A 17,303-nucleotide genomic window follows, 5' to 3' on the forward strand; every position below is an offset into this window, starting at 1 on the left:
GCAAAGAAGAAGTCAAACTCTCACTCTTCGCAGATGACATGATACTATATGTGGCAAACCCAAAAAACTCCACTCCAAAACTTCTAGATCTTGTACAGGAATTTATCAAGTTTCAGAATGTAAAATCAATATACAGAAATCAGGTGCATTTCTCTACATGAACAACAAGACAGAAGAAAGCGAAATTAAGGAGTCAATTCCATTTACAATTGCACCCAAAACTATAAGATACCTAGGAATAAACCTAACCAAAGAGGAAAAGAATCTACACTCAGAAAACTATAAAGTACTCCTGAAAGAAATTGAGGAAGACACAAAGAAATGGACAAAATGTCCCATGCTCCTGGATTGGAAGAACAGATATTGTGAAAAGACCTCGAATAACCAAAGGAATATTGAAAAAGAAAGCCAAAGTTGGTGGCATCACAATTCCGGACATCAAGCTCTATTACAAAGCTGTCATCATCAAGAGAGCATGGTACTGGCACAAAAACAGACACATAGATCAATGGAACAGAATATAGACCCCAGAAATTGACCCTCAAATCTATGGTCAACTAATCTTTGACAAAGCATGAAAGAATGTCTAATGGAAAAAAGACAGCCTCTTCAATAAATGGTGCTGGGAAAATTGGACGGCCACATGCAGAAAAATGAAATAGGAACATTTCCTTAAACCATACACAAAAATAGAATCAAAATGGATGAGGGACCTCAATGTAATAAAGGAATCAGTCAAAATCCTTGGGGAGAACACAAGCAGCACCCTCTTCGACCTCAGCCACAGCCACATCTTCCTAGGAACATTGCCAAATGCAAGGGAAGCAAGGGCAAAAATGAACTATTGGGATTTTATCAAGATCAGAAGCTTTTGCACAGCAAAGGAAACAGTTAACAAAACCAAAAGACAGCAGACAGAATGAGAGAAGATATTTGCAAACGATATATCAGATAAAGGGCTAGTGTCCAAAAACTATAAAGAACTTAACAAACTCAACAGCCAAAGAACAGGGCAGAAGACATGAACAGACATTTCTTCAAAGAGGACATACAGATGGCCAACAGACACATGAAAAAGTGCTCCATATCATCCGGAACTGGGGAAATACAAATCAATACTACAATGAGATATCACCTCACACTAGTCAGAATGGCTAAAATTAACAAGTCAGGAAATGACAGATGCTGGCGAGGATGCAGAGAAAGGGGACCCCTCCTACACTGTTGGTGAGAATGCAAGCTGGTGCAACCACTCTGGACAACAGCATGGAAGTTCCTCAGAATGTTGAAAATAGAACTACCCTATGACCGAGCAATTGCACTACTGGGTATTTACCCTAAATATGTAAACATAGTGATCTGAAGGGGAACGTGCACCCAGATGTTTATAGCAGCAATGGCTACAATAGCCAAACTATGGAAAGAACCTAGATGTCCATCAACAGATGAATGGATAAAGAAGACATAGTATATATACACAATGGGATACTATGCAGCCATCAAAAGAAATGAAATCTTGCCATTTGTGACAACGTGAATGGAACTAGAGGGTATCGTGCTTAGCGAAATAAGTCAATTGGAGAACACAACTATCATATGATCTCTGTGATATGAGGAAGTGAAGATGCAACATGGGGTGTTAAGGTGGTAGGAGAAGAATAAATGAAACAAGATGCGATTGGGAGGGAGACAAACGATAAGCAACTCTTAATCTCACAAAACAAACTGAGGGTTGCTGGGGGGAGAGGGGTTGGGAGAAGAGGGTGGGAATATGCACATTGGAGAGGGAATGTGCTATGCTGAGTGCTCGAAGTGTGTAAACTTAGTCATTCACATACCTGTATACCTATAAAAATATATTGTATGTTTATAAAAATTGAAAATATTAAAAAAGAAAGCCTGTGCTACTGCCTTCCAGTCACCCAATTACAGTTCCTAACGAGCTTCCCTGCAGGGTTATGCATTGGACCTACAATCACATAGCTACTAACACTAACCCGAGTTTGTGTTTGCAGTCTACTTTCCCATGTCCATGGCTCACATACCCTCAAGGATGGGGTATCGGGAGCCATACCACAGGAATGTGCCTGTCATCCCCAAGGAAACTGTGCCCATCACAGTTGCTCAAACTCTCCAGATTAAGAGAAACCTGCAAGGCCCCTGAGCCCACCCCAATATCAGAGGTCACTCTGGATGCAAATGCACAGTCCGAAACGCCCTAATTACCTACATCCAGGAAGACACCCAGGTCAATATTCCTGAGTCAGAAGATTGAACTTGACATGCACTTGGACCTCATTGGAACCCTAGATCAGGTTTTCAGGCATCTGTCCTCAGGGGCCTGTTCTGGAATACCAACTTATGATAAAACACGTGGTCGCTGAGCCACACAATAGAACTTCTCCTGTCCCAGGAAGGAAACTGGGCCCTTGGACCTGTGTCAAACTGTCAGGGTAGGAGAATCCTGCATGGGCCCTTAACCGCCAGCACATTTTAAGATCTCCCAGGTAACAAACGAGCATTGGGACCTATCTGCAAGAGATTCCATGTCAACTCATCGCCCTTGATACTTCGCCCCAGAACCACCAGAATTAACCTGCCATGTTCCTCAGGTGCAATGGTCAGTGGAGGTGTGCTTTCCAGGCATCCATGCGGGAGTACTCTGCTACCCAAACTTTCCACATGGGGGACCCTGGACCAAACAAACCAGACTCCCCTGCCCAATAGATGGAAACCTTGCTGTTTGGAGCATCTCACAAGACCCAACGTGGGAAATCCTCCATGGCCACCCCTCCATTTGTTGGTCATCATATAAACAAACTCCAGTGTGAGCAAACATCTGACATACTCCCTCCCTCAGGTCCTCGATATCTCAAGTAAGATGCTGCACATTGGGACTGCCTTCCCCTTAGCACTGAATTTAACTATAGCTTGTGTTTACAATTCCATCCTCACCCTACTGATCCACAAGCCCCCTTGATAGGGAATTCTGGGGCCACAATGCAGCATTATGCCTTCCCCATAGAAAGAAGAAGTGCCTGGTGAGTCAGCCCAGAAAGCCCACATGAGGATCGAACTGCTCGGCCTCCTATGGAATCCCAATTCATAGGCTGCCCTGGCCACCGGGGCTGTGTCTGACAGAGCCTGAGCCCCGACCTAGTGTCAGCCACTCAGAGAGCGGGAAACATATCCAGCATGTGAGACTGGCTATGGCCCAAGTACCTCATCTCTACCCATCCTTGGTATTCAGGCATCTGTCCTCACACCTTTTTGGAATCCCTGCCAATGGGGGAAAGTGAAGCACAATACAGAAATCCTCCTTCCCCATAGCAGGAAACCTGGCAGTTGGGATGGGTGACCAGCCCTCAAAGTGGGAGCCAACTGCATGGCCAATGAGACAACACCCAATCCTGAGGGCCAACCTGGGGAAAAATAGACATTGTGACTCTCAGCTTCAGAATGCTTTAAAATAATCCCTCTCAGTGACACCGCCAGGATCACGCATTGCAGGCCTTCTATGACCCTAGTCCCAAATCTTAACACTTGGTGGGATTTTCCAGGCATCCAGACCCAGAGTACGTCACTGGAATCCCTGTTTTGGGGCACCTCTAAGATGGAAAACAGCACTCTTCCCTTCCCCTGAAAAAGCCACCAAACTATTGGGAGCTCTCAGGATCCTTAGAGAGGAAAAATTTCCCATGGACACATAAGAGCACACCTGCATTCAGAGGCCATCCTGGACACACAATCCAGATATACAAGCCTGTGCTACCGCTTTCTAGTCACCATAATTACAGTTCCTGATGAGTGGCCCTCAATGCCTATGCATTGGGACTGCAAAAACCTCGCTAATAACCCTAACCCGAGTTTGTGTTAGCAGACGTCTCTCCCAAAATCACAGCTCACATGCCCTCCTGCATGTGCTCTCTTGAGCCACAGCACAGGAGTGTGCCTGCCATCCCCAAGGAAACTTTGCTTTTCACATTTGACCAAACCCTCCAGATTAGGAGAAAACTGCAAGGACCTGGACCCCATCCATTTATTTGAGGCTGCTCTGGACGCAAATGTGCAGTCTGAAACACCCTGATCACCTACATCAAGACAGACACCCAAGGGGGGGTACAAGATGGCGGGGTACTAGGAAGAGGCGTCTTTTCAGCTGGTACCCCAAAGTGAGCTGATTACCTACCAAAGAACTCTGATCACCCATGAAATCAGCCTGAGATCAGAATTATACACGTCTGGATCTCTACAGGGGCAGAAGACGCCAGTGAGCAGGTAAAGCGGAATGGGAACAGCGGACTGATATCAGAAGATAAAGAAAAGGGGGAGGGAGCCACCAGAGGCGACCGGTGCGAAAGTAATACCCCGATACGAGCGAGAGTGCCCTGCGTCTGGGGACCAGCATTAACTCGGAGACTGGTTGAAAGCACTCCAAAAGAGCAAAGGATCCCGGGGGCAAATTGTGGGAATCGGGGCGGCTAGGGACAGGGGCTTAAGTCCCCGGTCCCAGACGGCCTCCCCGGTGCAGAAGCAGAGAGAGTGCGGCGGAGAAACCGGCTCCTGGTCCCTAAGCCGCCAGCGCACCCCAGAGCGCGTGGGTTCCGGCTCCTGTGAGGGGATGGGAGCCGCGCCGGTCTGCAGAACGCGCGCTAGCCTTACCACAAAGCTTGAGATGCGCGCGCACATCGCTCCAGCTCTCCTGGGTTTCTAAGGCCCGGGGGCGCGTCTTGACCCGGGCCATTGTTTCAAAGTCTAAGCCGCGCGCGCGCGAAACTCTTCCCCGGACAGAGGCGCGCAAAAGCCCAGCCTGCGGCTTACGGACCAGCGCCCCGTTCTCAGTGCCCCAGACGCGCGCCCGACCCACAGCCGCCTCTGAAAAGAGGTGCGCGCAAGACGGGCACTCCCAGCCCCGGCCAGCGGCAAAATCTCAGTGTGCGATCGCTGCTTGGAACCTCTCTGGCGGTCAGGAGCTCCCAGAGAGCCGCCACTGCCTTGGCTTTGGGGACGAGCAAAAGATCCTGCGCCCCCAGGGTCTTTAACTTGGAACCTGCACTGCCAGCGTCCAAGGGGGAATTTATTCAGCTTCTGCACCCAGACTGAGGCTTCTCTCTGAGACGGAGATCAGGAAGTGTTCCAGGGTGCACCTTGACTGCACGAGAGTTGATACATCCAGCTACATCTGTTCAGTCTTCTCCCACCAAAATGACTAGGAGGAGGAATGCCCAACAGAAGAAAAATACAGAGGATGGACCTTCCACAATAGAGCTAATGGCTATCAACATAGACAATATGTCGGAAAGAGAATTCAGGCTAACAATTATCCAGGCAATAGCTAGGTTGGAGAAAGCCATGGATGACCAAACAGAATTGATTAGAGCCGAACTGAAAGCGACCAGACAGGATGTTCACAATGTTAGGGCGGAGCTTAAAGCTACCAGGGAGGAGGTCCACAATGCTCTCAATGAGTTCCAATCCAATCTAAACTCTCTCAAAGCTAGGGTAACTGAGACAGAAGATAGAATTAGTGATCTGGAAGACAAACAGATAGAGAGAAAGGATCAGGAGGAAGCCTGGAACAAACAGCTTAGATCCCATGAAAGCAGAATTAGGGAAATAAGTGATGCCATGAAGCGCTCCAACGTCAGAATTATTGGAATTCCTGAAGGGGAGGAGAAAGAAAGAAGTCTAGAAGATGTCGTGGAACAAGTCCTTCATGAAAATTTTCCGAATCTCGCGAATGAAACCAGCGTTCATGTACTAGAGGCTGAACGGTCTCCACCCAAGATTATACACTCCAAAAAAACATCACGACACCTGATAGTCAAATTGAGAAATTATAATTGTAGGTATAATCTCTTGAAAGCTGCCAGGGCAAAGAGGCTCCCTACTTACAGAGGGAAGCCCATCAGAATAACGTCAGACCTGTCCACAGAGACCTGGCAAGCCAGAAGAGGCTGGCAAGATATATTCAGGGCACTAAATGAGAAGAACATGCAGCCAAGAATACTTTATCCAGCAAGACTGACATTCAAAATGGATGGAGAGATAAAGAGTTTCCAAGACAGGCAAGGCTTAAAAGACTATGCAAACACCAAGCCGATACTGCAGGAAATATTAAGGGGGGTGCTATAAAAGAGGAAAAATCCAAAGAATAGCATTGAACAGAAATATGGAGACAGTCTACAGAAAGAAAGACTTCAAAGGTAACTCAATGTCAATTAAAACGTATCTATCAATAATCACTCTCAATGTGAATGGCCTAAATGCACCCATAAAACGGCACAGGGTTGCAGATTGGATAAAACGACAGGACCCATCCATATGCTGTCTACAAGAGACCCATTTTGAACCTAAAGATACACGCAGACTGAAAGTGAAGGGGTGGAGAAGCATCTTTCATGCCAATGGGACTCAAAAGAAGGCTGGGGTAGCGATTCTCATATCAGATAAATTAGACTTCAAACTAAAGAATGTAGTCAGAGATACAGAAGGACACTACATAATCCTTAAAGGGACTATCCACCAAGATGATCTAACAATTGTAAATATCTATGCTCCCAATATGGGAGCAGCCAATTACTTAAGAAAACTGTTAATCAAGATAAAGAGTCATATGGATATGAATACACTAATCGTAGGTGATCTTAACATGCCTCTTTCAGAATTAGACAGATCATCGAAGCAGAAAATCAATAAAGAAACAAGAGCATTGAATGACACATTGGACAAGATGGACCTCATAGATATATACAGAACATTCCACCCTAAAACAGCAGAATACTCATTCTTCTCAAGTGCACACGGAACCTTCTCCAGAATAGACCACATACTGGGTCACAAATCAGGACTCAGCCGATACCAAAAGACTGAGATTATTCCCTGCATATTCTCAGATCACAATGCTTTGAAACTGGAGCTCAATCACAAGGAAAAGTTCCGAAGGAACTCAAACACCTGGAAGCTAAAGACCACCTTGCTTAAGAATGCTTGGATCAACCAGGAGATCAAAGAAGAACTGAAACAATTCATGGAAACCAATGAGAATGAAGACACTTCGGTCCAAAACCTATGGGATACAGCAAAGGCGGTCCTAAGGGGAAAATATATAGCCATCCAAGCCTTACTCAAAAAAATTGAAAAATCCAGAACACACCAGCTGTCTCTACACCTTAAAGAACTGGAGGATCAACAACAAATCAAACCAACTCCACACATAAGAAGGGAAATCATCAAGATTAGAGCTGAGATCAATGAGGGAGAAACCAGAGATACAGTAGAACGTATCAATGAAACTAGAAGCTGGTTTTTTGAAAGAATCAATAAGATCGATAAGCCACTGGCTACACTAATCCAAAAGAAAAGAGAGAAATCCCAAATTCATAAAATTATGAATGGAAAGGGAGAGATCACAACAAACACCAACGAAGTAGAAACAATCATCAGAGGTTATTACGAACAGTTATATGCCAATAAGCTTAGCAACCTAGATGAAATGGATGCATTCCTGGAAAAATATAAACTACCAAAATTGAACCAGGAAGAAATCGACAACCTGAATAGACCGATATCTAATAACGAGATTGAAGCAGTGATCAAAAATCTCCCAAAAAACAAGAGCCCAGGACCTGACGGATTCCCTGGGGAATTCTACCAAACCTTCCAAGAAGAAATAACACCTATTCTCCTGAAGCTGTTTCAAAAAATTGAAGCAGAAGGAAAACTTCCAGACTCTTTCTATGAAGCCAGCATTACCCTGATCCCCAAACCAGGCAAGGACCATACCAAAAAGGAGAATTTCAGACCAATATCACTGATGAATATGGATGCTAAGATTCTCAACAAGATCCTAGCCAACAGGATCCAACAACACATTAAAAAGATTATCCACCATGATCAGGTGGGATTCATCCCTGGGCTACAAGGATGGTTCAACATTCGTAAATCAATCAATGTGATACAACAAATTAATATGAGAAGAGAGAAGAACCACATGGTCCTCTCAATTGATGCAGAAAAAGCATTTGACAAAATCCAACATCCATTCCTGATTAAAACGCTTCAAAGTATAGGGATAGAGGGAACATTCCTGAACCTCATCAAATCTATCTATGAAAGACCCACAGCAAATATCATCCTCAATGGGAAAAAGCTTGCAGCCTTCCCGTTGAGATCAGGAACAAGACAAGGATGCCCACTTTCACCACTCTTGTTCAACATAGTATTAGAAGTCCTAGCAACAGCAATCAGACAACAGAGAGAAATAAAAGGTATCCAAATTGGTAATGAAGAAGTCAAACTCTCTCTCTTCGCAGATGACATGATTCTTTATATGGAAAACCCAAAAGACTCCACCCCCAAACTACTAGAACTCATACAGCAATTCAGGAGCGTGGCAGGATACAAAGTCAATGTGCAGAAATCAGTGGCTTTCTTATACACTAACAATGAAAATACAGAAAGGGAAATTAGAGAATCGATTCCATTTACTATAGCACCAAGAACCATAAGATACCTGGGAATAAACCTAACTAAAGAGGTAAAGGATCTATACTTGAGGAACTATAGAACACTCATGAAAGAAAGTGAAGAAGACACAAAAAGATGGAAGACCATTCCATGCTCTTGGATCGGAAGAATAAACATTGTTAAAATGTCTATACTGCCTAGAGCAATCTATACTTTTAATGCCTTTCCGATCAAAATTCCACCGGCATTCTTCAAAGAGCTGGAACAAATAATCCTAAAATTTGTATGGAATCAGAAGAGACCCCGAATCGCTAAGGAAATGTTGAAAAACAAAAATAAAGCTGGCGGCATCACCTTACCTGATTTCAAGCTTTATTACAAAGCTGTGATCACCAAGACAGCATGGTACTGGCATAAAAACAGACACATAGACCAGTGGAACAGAGTAGAGAGCCCTGATATGGACCCTCAACTCTATGGTCAATTAATCTTCGACAAAACAGGAAAAAATATACAGTGGAAAAAAGACAGTCTCTTCAATAAATGGTGCTGGGAAAACTGGACAGCTACATGTAGAAGAATGAAACTCGACCATTCTCTTACACCGTACACAAAGATCAACTCAAAATGGATAAAAGACCTCAACGTGAGACAGGAATCTATCAGAATCTTAGAGGAGAACATAGGCAGTAATCTCTTCGATATCAGCCACAGCAACTTCTTTCAAGATACGTCTCCAAAGGCAAAGGAAACAAAAGCGAAAATAAACTTCTGGGACTTCATCAAAATCAAAAGCTTCTGCACAGCAAAGGAAACAGTCAAAAAAACAAAGAGGCAACCCACGGAATGGGAGAAGATATTTGCAAATGACAATACAGACAAAAGGTTGATATCCAGGATCTATAATGAACTCCTCAAACTCAACCCACACGAAACAGACAAACACATCAAAAAATGGGCAGAAGATACGAACAGACACTTCTCCAATCAAGAAATACAAATGGCTATCAGACACATGAAAAAATGCTCATCATCATTAGCCCTCAGGGAGATTCAAATTAAAACCACATTGAGATATCACCTTACACCAGTTAGAATGGCCAAAATTAACAAAACAGGAAACAACATGTGTTGGAGAGGATGTGGAGAAAGGGGAACCCTCTTACACTGTTGGTGGGAATGCAAGTTGGTGCAGCCTCTTTGGAGAACAGTGTGGAGATTCCTCAAGAAATTAAAAATAGAGCTTCCCTACGACCCTGCAATTGCACTCCTGGGTATTTACCCCAAAGATACAGATGTCGTGAAAAGAAGGGCCATCTGTACCCCAATGTTTATAGCAGCAATGGCCACGGTCGCCAAACTATGGAAAGAACCAAGATGCCCTTCAACGGATGAATGGATAAGGAAGATGTGGTCCATATACACTATGGAGTATTATGCCTCCATCAGAAAGGACGAATATCCAACTTTTGTAGCAACATGGACGGGACTGGAAGAGATTATGCTGAGTGAAATCAGTCAAGCAGAGAGAGTCAATTATCATATGGTTTCACTCATTTGTGGAGCATAACCAATAGCATGGAGGACAAGGGGCGTTAGAGAGGAGTAGGGAATTTGGGTAAATTGGAAGGGGAGGTGAACCATGAGAGACTATGGACTCTGAAAAACAGTCTGAGGGGTTTGAAGTGGCGGGGGGGTGGGAGGTTGGTGTACCAGGTGGTGGGTATTATAGAGGGCACAGCTTGCATGGAGCACTGGGTGTGGTGAAAAAATAATGAATACTCTTTTTCTGAAAATAAATATATTGGGAAAAAAAAAAAAAGACAGACACCCAAGTCAAAGGTCCTGAGTCAGAAGACTGATTCTGAAATGGCACTAAGACCTCACTGGAACCCTAGATTAGGTTTTAGGCATCAGTCCTCAGAGGTCTGTTCAGGAATAACAACATAGGTAACAACATATGGTCCCTGAGCCACACAACGGATATTTCCTGTCCCCAGAAGGAAACCGTGCTCTTCGACCTGTGTAAAACCCTCAGGGTAAGAGAATCCTGCATGTCCTTTTATCCACCAGCACATTCTAAGATCTCCCTGGTAACATACTAGCATTGGGACCAATCTGCAAGAGATTCCATGTCAACTCAAGGCCTTGGTACTTGGTCCCAGAGCCACCAGAAAGAACTTGTCATGTTTCTCAGCTGCAATGGTCATTGGAGGTGTGCTTTCCAGACATCCATGCAGGAGAGCTCTGCTACCCAAACTTTCCACATGGGAGACCCTGTAGCAAGTAATCTAGATTCCACCTGTCCAGTAGAAGGAATTTTTGCTCTTTGGAGTGTCTCACAAGCCTCAGTGTGGGAAATTCTCCATGGCATCTTGATGCCACCCCTCCATTTGTCGGTCATCATAGATACAAACTCCAGTGTGAGCAAACATCTGACATCCGCCCTTACTCTGCTGCTGGGTATATCGAATAAACAGCTGCACATTAGAACTTTCTTCTGCTTGGCACTGAATTTAACCGTAGCTGGTGTTTACAATTCCATCCTCACCCTACTGGTCCCCAAGCCCACTTCATAGGGAATTCTGGAGCCACAGCGCAGCATTCTGCCTGCCCCATAGAAAGAAGAAGTGTCTGGTGAGTCTTCCCAGAATCCCCGCATAAGGATCATCTGCTCAACTCTCAAGGGAACCCTGATTTATAGACTTCCCTGGCCACTAGTGCTTTGTGTAACAGAGCATGATCCCCGACTTAGTGTCAGAAAATGGAAGCCGTATCCAGCTTGTGAGGCCAGCCATGGCCCAAGTCTGTCATCTCTACACATCCTTGGTGTTCAGACATCTGTCCCAACATATTTGCTGGAATCCCTGCCAATGGGGTAACCTGAAGACCAATAGAGAACTCCTCCTTCCCCAGAGCAGGAAACCTGGCTGTTGGGATGGTGTCCAACCCTCAGAGTGGGAGCCAGCTGCATGGGCTATGAGATCACGGCCACTCCTGATGGCCGCCCTGGGCACATGCAGGCATTGTGACCTCAGCCTGAGCATGCTTTCAAACAAGCGCTCTCAGTTGCGCTTCCAGGATCCGCCTTGCAGGCCTTGTTCGCCCCTAGGCCCAAATTCAAACCCTTGGTGGGAATTTATTGGCTCCCAGACCCAGAGCTCGTCTATGGAATCCCTGGTTATGCTCAGTGCCAAGCACATGGCTGTTCCAGTGTCCAGTAGTTGTTTCGTGATCTCTAGCACCTGAGTATGGGTGAGGGTCAGATGTCTGCTCACGCTGGAATTTGTATCCATGATAGCCAACAAATGGTGGGGTACCCTCATGAAGCCTTGGAGGTTTTCCCATGAAGGAGCTTGTGAGCTGCACAAAACAGCAAGGTGTCCTTGCGGGACAAGGAAGTCTGCTTCGAGGGCTCCAGGGTTCCCCATATGGAAAGATTCGAAAGCAGCTCTCTCTTAATGGAGGCCTGGGTAGCCCTCCTTGCATTACCATTGTAGGTGTGGAACAGGGCAGGACTGATTCATTGGCTCTGTTTCAAAGTTCCAAGTGATCTGAGCTGAGGGAAGTTCTCAGTCTAATGGGTCATAGTGCTGCTTGGTGTCCAGGTAGAACTTAGAATGTTGTGGTGGCTCTCAGGCCATGCAGGTTTCTCCTAAATTAGGGTTAGACCCAGTACCCAGGAGGCAAGTTTCCTTCTCGGGACAGGAGGGGTTCTCATGTATGGCTCACGGACCACATGCTGGACCATATGTTAATTTTCCAGAACAGGCATTTGGGGAGAGAGGCCTGAAAACCTAAGCTAGGGTTCTGATGAGGTCCTAGGGGCATGTCAGCTTCAATCTTTGGACTCAGGGCCATTGACCTGCATGTCTTCCTGGAGGAATGTGCTGAGTCTGTGTCAGACTGCATTTTTTCCAGAGCGGCTTATGAAATTAGGGTGGGCTCAGGGGCCTTGCAGGTTTCACCTAATGTGGAGGGTTTGTGCAATTGAGACAGGCAGGATTTCCTTGGGAGAGCAGTCCCAGTGATATGGTGTGTTTCTGGATGTCCCATCCTGGAGGCCATGTGGGTCAGGGCTTTTGGGACCAAAGTATTCAGACACAAACTCAGGTAAGAATTAGGGGAGAGTTGATGGCATTAACGATATGCAGAACCTGAGGGCAGCTCATCAGGATTTGAAATTCAGGCGGCTGGGGGGCAAGATGTAGGTGTTCAGGGTGTTTCAGACTGCTCATTTGCGTCTAGAGTGGCCTCCAATATTGGGGTAGGCTCAGGGGCTTTGCAGGTTTCTCCTAACCAGGAGGGCTGGGAAACTGTGACGTGCACAGTTTCCTAGGGAATGGCACACACAGTGCTGTGGTGTGGCTCCAGAGACCCCAGCCAGGAGGTCATGTGAGCCATGGTTATGGAGAGAAGTCTGCAAACACAAACTTGGGTTAGGGATAATGGCGATGTGATCACAGTCCCAGTGGGTAGACCTGGAGGGCAGCTCATCAGGAACTGTAATTAGGGTGACTCAAAAGCGGTAGCACAGGCTTTTCTATCTGGATTGTGTGTCCAGAAAGGTTTCAGAAAACAGGTGTGGTCTCATGGGTCCTTGGGAGTTTTTCTCTCTTTAAGGATACTGGCGGGTCCCAATATTTTGGTGTCTTTTTCAGAGAAGGGAATAGTATGGTTATCGATCTTAGGGATGCCTCAACACAAGGATTGCAGAGACGGTCTCTGGGTCTGAGCACCTGGAAATTCACACCAAGGGTTAGGATTTGGGCCTAGGGGCATAAAAGGCCTGCAATGCGGGATACTGCTGGTGCAACTGAGAGGGCTTGCTTGAAAACATGCTCAGGCTGAGGGTCACAATGCGTGTTTGTGCCCTAGGTGGCCCTCATGTGTGGGTGTGGTCTCATTGGACATGCAGCTGGCTCCAACTCTGAGAGAAGGACACCCATCCCAACAGCCAGGATTCCTGCCATGGAGAAAGAGGAGTTCTCTGTTGTGCTTTAGGTTCCCCCATTGGCAGGGATTGCAGCAAAGGTCTGGGCACAGATACCAGAATACCAAAGATGGGTAGAGATGTTGGAGTAGGGCCATGTTTGGCCCCACATGCTAGATATGTGGGATCCCTCTATGGGTGGCTGATACTAGGTCGGGGATCAGGCTCTGACAGACACCGTACTAGAGACCAGGGCATCCTATAAATTGGGGTTCCCTTGAGGACCTAGCAGATTGATCTTCATGTAGGTTTTCTGGGCAGACTTAACAGGCACTTTTTTCTATGGGGAAGGCAGAATGCTGTGTTGTGGCTCTAGAATTCCTTATCCAGAAGGCTTGGGGACAAGTAGGGTGAGAATGGAATTGTAAACACAAGCTATGGATAAATTCAGTGCCAAGTGGAAGGCAATCCACATCTGCAGCGGATTCTTGGAGATACCCAGCACCTGAGTAAGGGCGGATGTCAGATGTTTGCTCACACTGCATTTTGTGCCTATAATGACTGAAAAATGGAGAGGTAGTGTCAAGAGGCCATGGAGGATTCCCCACGCTGATGCTTGTGAGGTGCTCCAAACAGCAAGGTTGTTTTTTCTAGTGGCCAGGTGGAGTCTGGTTTGTTTTCTCCATGGTCCCCCATGTGGAAAGTATGGATAGCAGAGCTCTCCCACATTGATGCCTGGAAAGCACACCTCCATTGCAGGTGACGAACATGGCAGCTTCATTCTGGTGGCTCTGGGTCGAAGTACCAAGGGCTTGAGTTGACATGAAATCTCTTGCAGGTGGGTCACAATGTGGGTTTGTTACCAGCGAGATTTTAGAATGTGCTGGTGGCTAAGGTGCCATTCAGGATTCTCTTACCCTGAGGGTTTAACACAGGTTGAAAAGCTCTGTCCCTTTCTGGGGGACAGGTAATGTAGTGCTGTGTGTCTCAGGGATCACATGTTGTATCATAATTTTGTATTACAGAACAGGCCTCTGAGGACAGATGCCTGAAAAGCTAATCTAGGTTTCCAATGAGGTCCTAGGGGCATTATATGTTCATTCCTCAGACTCAGGACAGTTAGTTGACTTGGGTTTCTGCTTAGATGTAGGTGATCATGGTGTTTCAGACTGTGCATTTGCATCCAGAACTGCCTCCAATATTGCGGTGTGCTCAGGGGCCTTGCAGATTTCTCCTTATATAGAGTGCTTGGGCAACTGTGTTGGGCACAGTTCTTTGGTGACGGCAGTCACAGTTCTGTGGTGTGGCTCCAGAGACTCCATCCTGAAGGGTATGTAAGCCATGTTTATGGAGAAAAGTCTGCAAACACAAACATTGGTTAGGGTTAGTGGTGAGTTGATCACAGTCGCAATGTGTAGACATGGAGGACAGCAAGTCAGAAACTGTAATAAGGGTGACTCAAAGGCAGTAGCACAGGCTTTTTTATCTGGACTGTGTTTCCAGGATGGCCTCGGAGTGCAAGTGTGGTCTCATGGGTCCTTGGGAGATTTTTACTCTCTAAGGATCTTGCTGGCTACCTATAGTTTGGTGACTTTTTCTGGGAAGGGAAGATTGCTGTTTTCCATCTTATGGGTGCCCCAAAACAGGGAATTGAGACTGCTTCTGGTTCTGAGAACCTGGAAATTACAACCGAGTGTTATGTTTGGGCTTAGGGGCGTACCAGGTATGCAATGTGCAATCCTTGGGGTGCACCTGAGAGGGTTTTTTTGAAAGCATGCTCCAGGTGAGGGTCACAATGCCTGCTTATGTCAAGGGTGGCCCATAGGAGTGGACATTGTCTCAATTGCCATGCAGGTGTCACCGACTCTGAGGGTTGGACACCAGTCCGAACAGCCAGGTTTCCTGCCATGGGGAAGGAGGAGTTCTCTATGGTGCTTTAGGCTCCCCCGTTGGCAGTGATTCCAGCAAAGGCTTGGGGAGAGATACCTTTATACCAAGGATGGGTAGAGATGATAGTGTTGGGCCATGGCTGGTCTCACATGCTGGATATGGGCCCCACTCGGGGTGGCTGACATGAGGTCGGGGCTCAGGCTCTGTCAGACACAGCACTAGTGGCCAGGGCATCGTATAAATCTGGGTTCCCTTGAGGCCCGAGCATTTTTATCCTCATGTGGGGTTTCTGGGCAGACTTACCAGACACTTCCTCTTTATTTTTTTTTTTTTAATTTATTTTCAGCATAACAGTATTCATTATTTTTGCACCACACCCAGTGCTTCATGCAAGCCGTGCCCTCTATAATACCCACCACCTGGTACCGCAACCTCCCACCCCTTGCCCCTTCAAAACCCTCAGATTGTTTTTCAGAGTCCACAGTCTCTCATAGTTCACCTCGCCTCCCAACTCCCTTTTCCTCTCTAACTCGCCATGTCATCCATGCTATCTGCTATGTTCCAAAAATAAATGAAATCATATGATAATTGAATCTCTCTGCTTGACTTATTTTACTCAGCATAATCTCTTCAGTCCCGTCCATGTTGCTACAAAAGTTGGGTATTCATCCTTTCTGATGGAGGGATAGTGCTCCATAGTGTATATGGACCACATCTTCCTTATCCATTCATCCGTTGAAGGACATCTTGGTTCTTTCCGCAGTTTGGTGATCATGGCCATTGCTGCTATAAACATTGGGGTACAGGTGGCCCTTCTTTTCACTACATCTGTATCTTTGGGAGTAAATACCCAGTAATGCAATTGCAGGGTCGTAGGGAAGCTCTATTTTTAATTTCTTGAGGAAGCGTCACACTGTTTTCCAAAGTGGTTGCACCAACTTGCATTCCCACCAACAGTGGTAGAGGGTTCCCATTTCTCCACAGCCCCTCCAACACATGTTGTTTCCTGTCTTGCTAATTTTGGCCATTCTAACTGCTGTAAGGTGATATCTCAATGTGGTTTTAATATGAACCTCCCTGATGGCTAGTGATGATGAACATTTTTTCATGTGTCTGATAGCCATTTGTATGTCTTCATTGGAGAAGTGTCTGTTCATATCTTCTGCCCATTTTTTGATATGATTGTATGTTTTGTGTGTGTTGAGTTTGAGGAGTTCTTTATAGATCCTGGATATCAACATTTTGTCTGTACTGTCATTTGCAAATATCTTCTCCCATTCCATGGGTTGCTTCTTTGTTTTCTTGACTATTTCCTTTGCTGTGCAGAAGCTTTTGATTTTGATGAAGTCCCAAAAGTTTATTTTCGCTTTTGTTTCCTTTGCCTTTGGAGATATATCTTGAAAGAAGTTGCTGTGGCTGATATCGAAAGATAACTGCCTATGTTCTCCTCTAGGATTCTGAAGGATTGCTGTCTCACTTTGAGGTCTTTTATCCATTTTGAGTTTATCTTTGTGTGCGGTGTAAGAGAATGGTCGAGTTTCATTCTTCCACATATACCCGTCCAGTTTTCCCAGCACCATTTATTGAAGAGACTGTCTCATTTCCACTGTATATTTTTTCCCATTTTGTTGAAGATTATTTGCCCATAGAGTTGAGGGTCCATATCTGGGCTCTCTACTCTGTTCCACTGGTATATGTGTCTGTTTTAATGCCAGTACCATGCTGTCTTGGTGATCACAGCTTTGTAATAAAGCTTGAAATCAGGTAGCGTGATGCCCCATGTTTTATTTTTGTTTTTCTTTTTTTTTAAGATTGTATTTATTTATTTGACCAAGAAAGATCACAAGTAGGCAGAGAGGCAGGCAGAGAGAGAGAGAGAGGAGGAAGCAGGCTACCTGCTAAGCAGAGAGCCCAAAGCGGGACTCAATCCCAGGACCCTGAGATCATGACCTGAGCCGAGGGCAGCGGCTCAACCCACTGAGCCACCCAGGCGCCCTTATTTTTGTTTTTC

Source organism: Neovison vison, chromosome 7 (assembly GCF_020171115.1).
Source record: "Neovison vison isolate M4711 chromosome 7, ASM_NN_V1, whole genome shotgun sequence".
NCBI classification, from domain to species: domain Eukaryota; kingdom Metazoa; phylum Chordata; class Mammalia; order Carnivora; family Mustelidae; genus Neogale; species Neogale vison.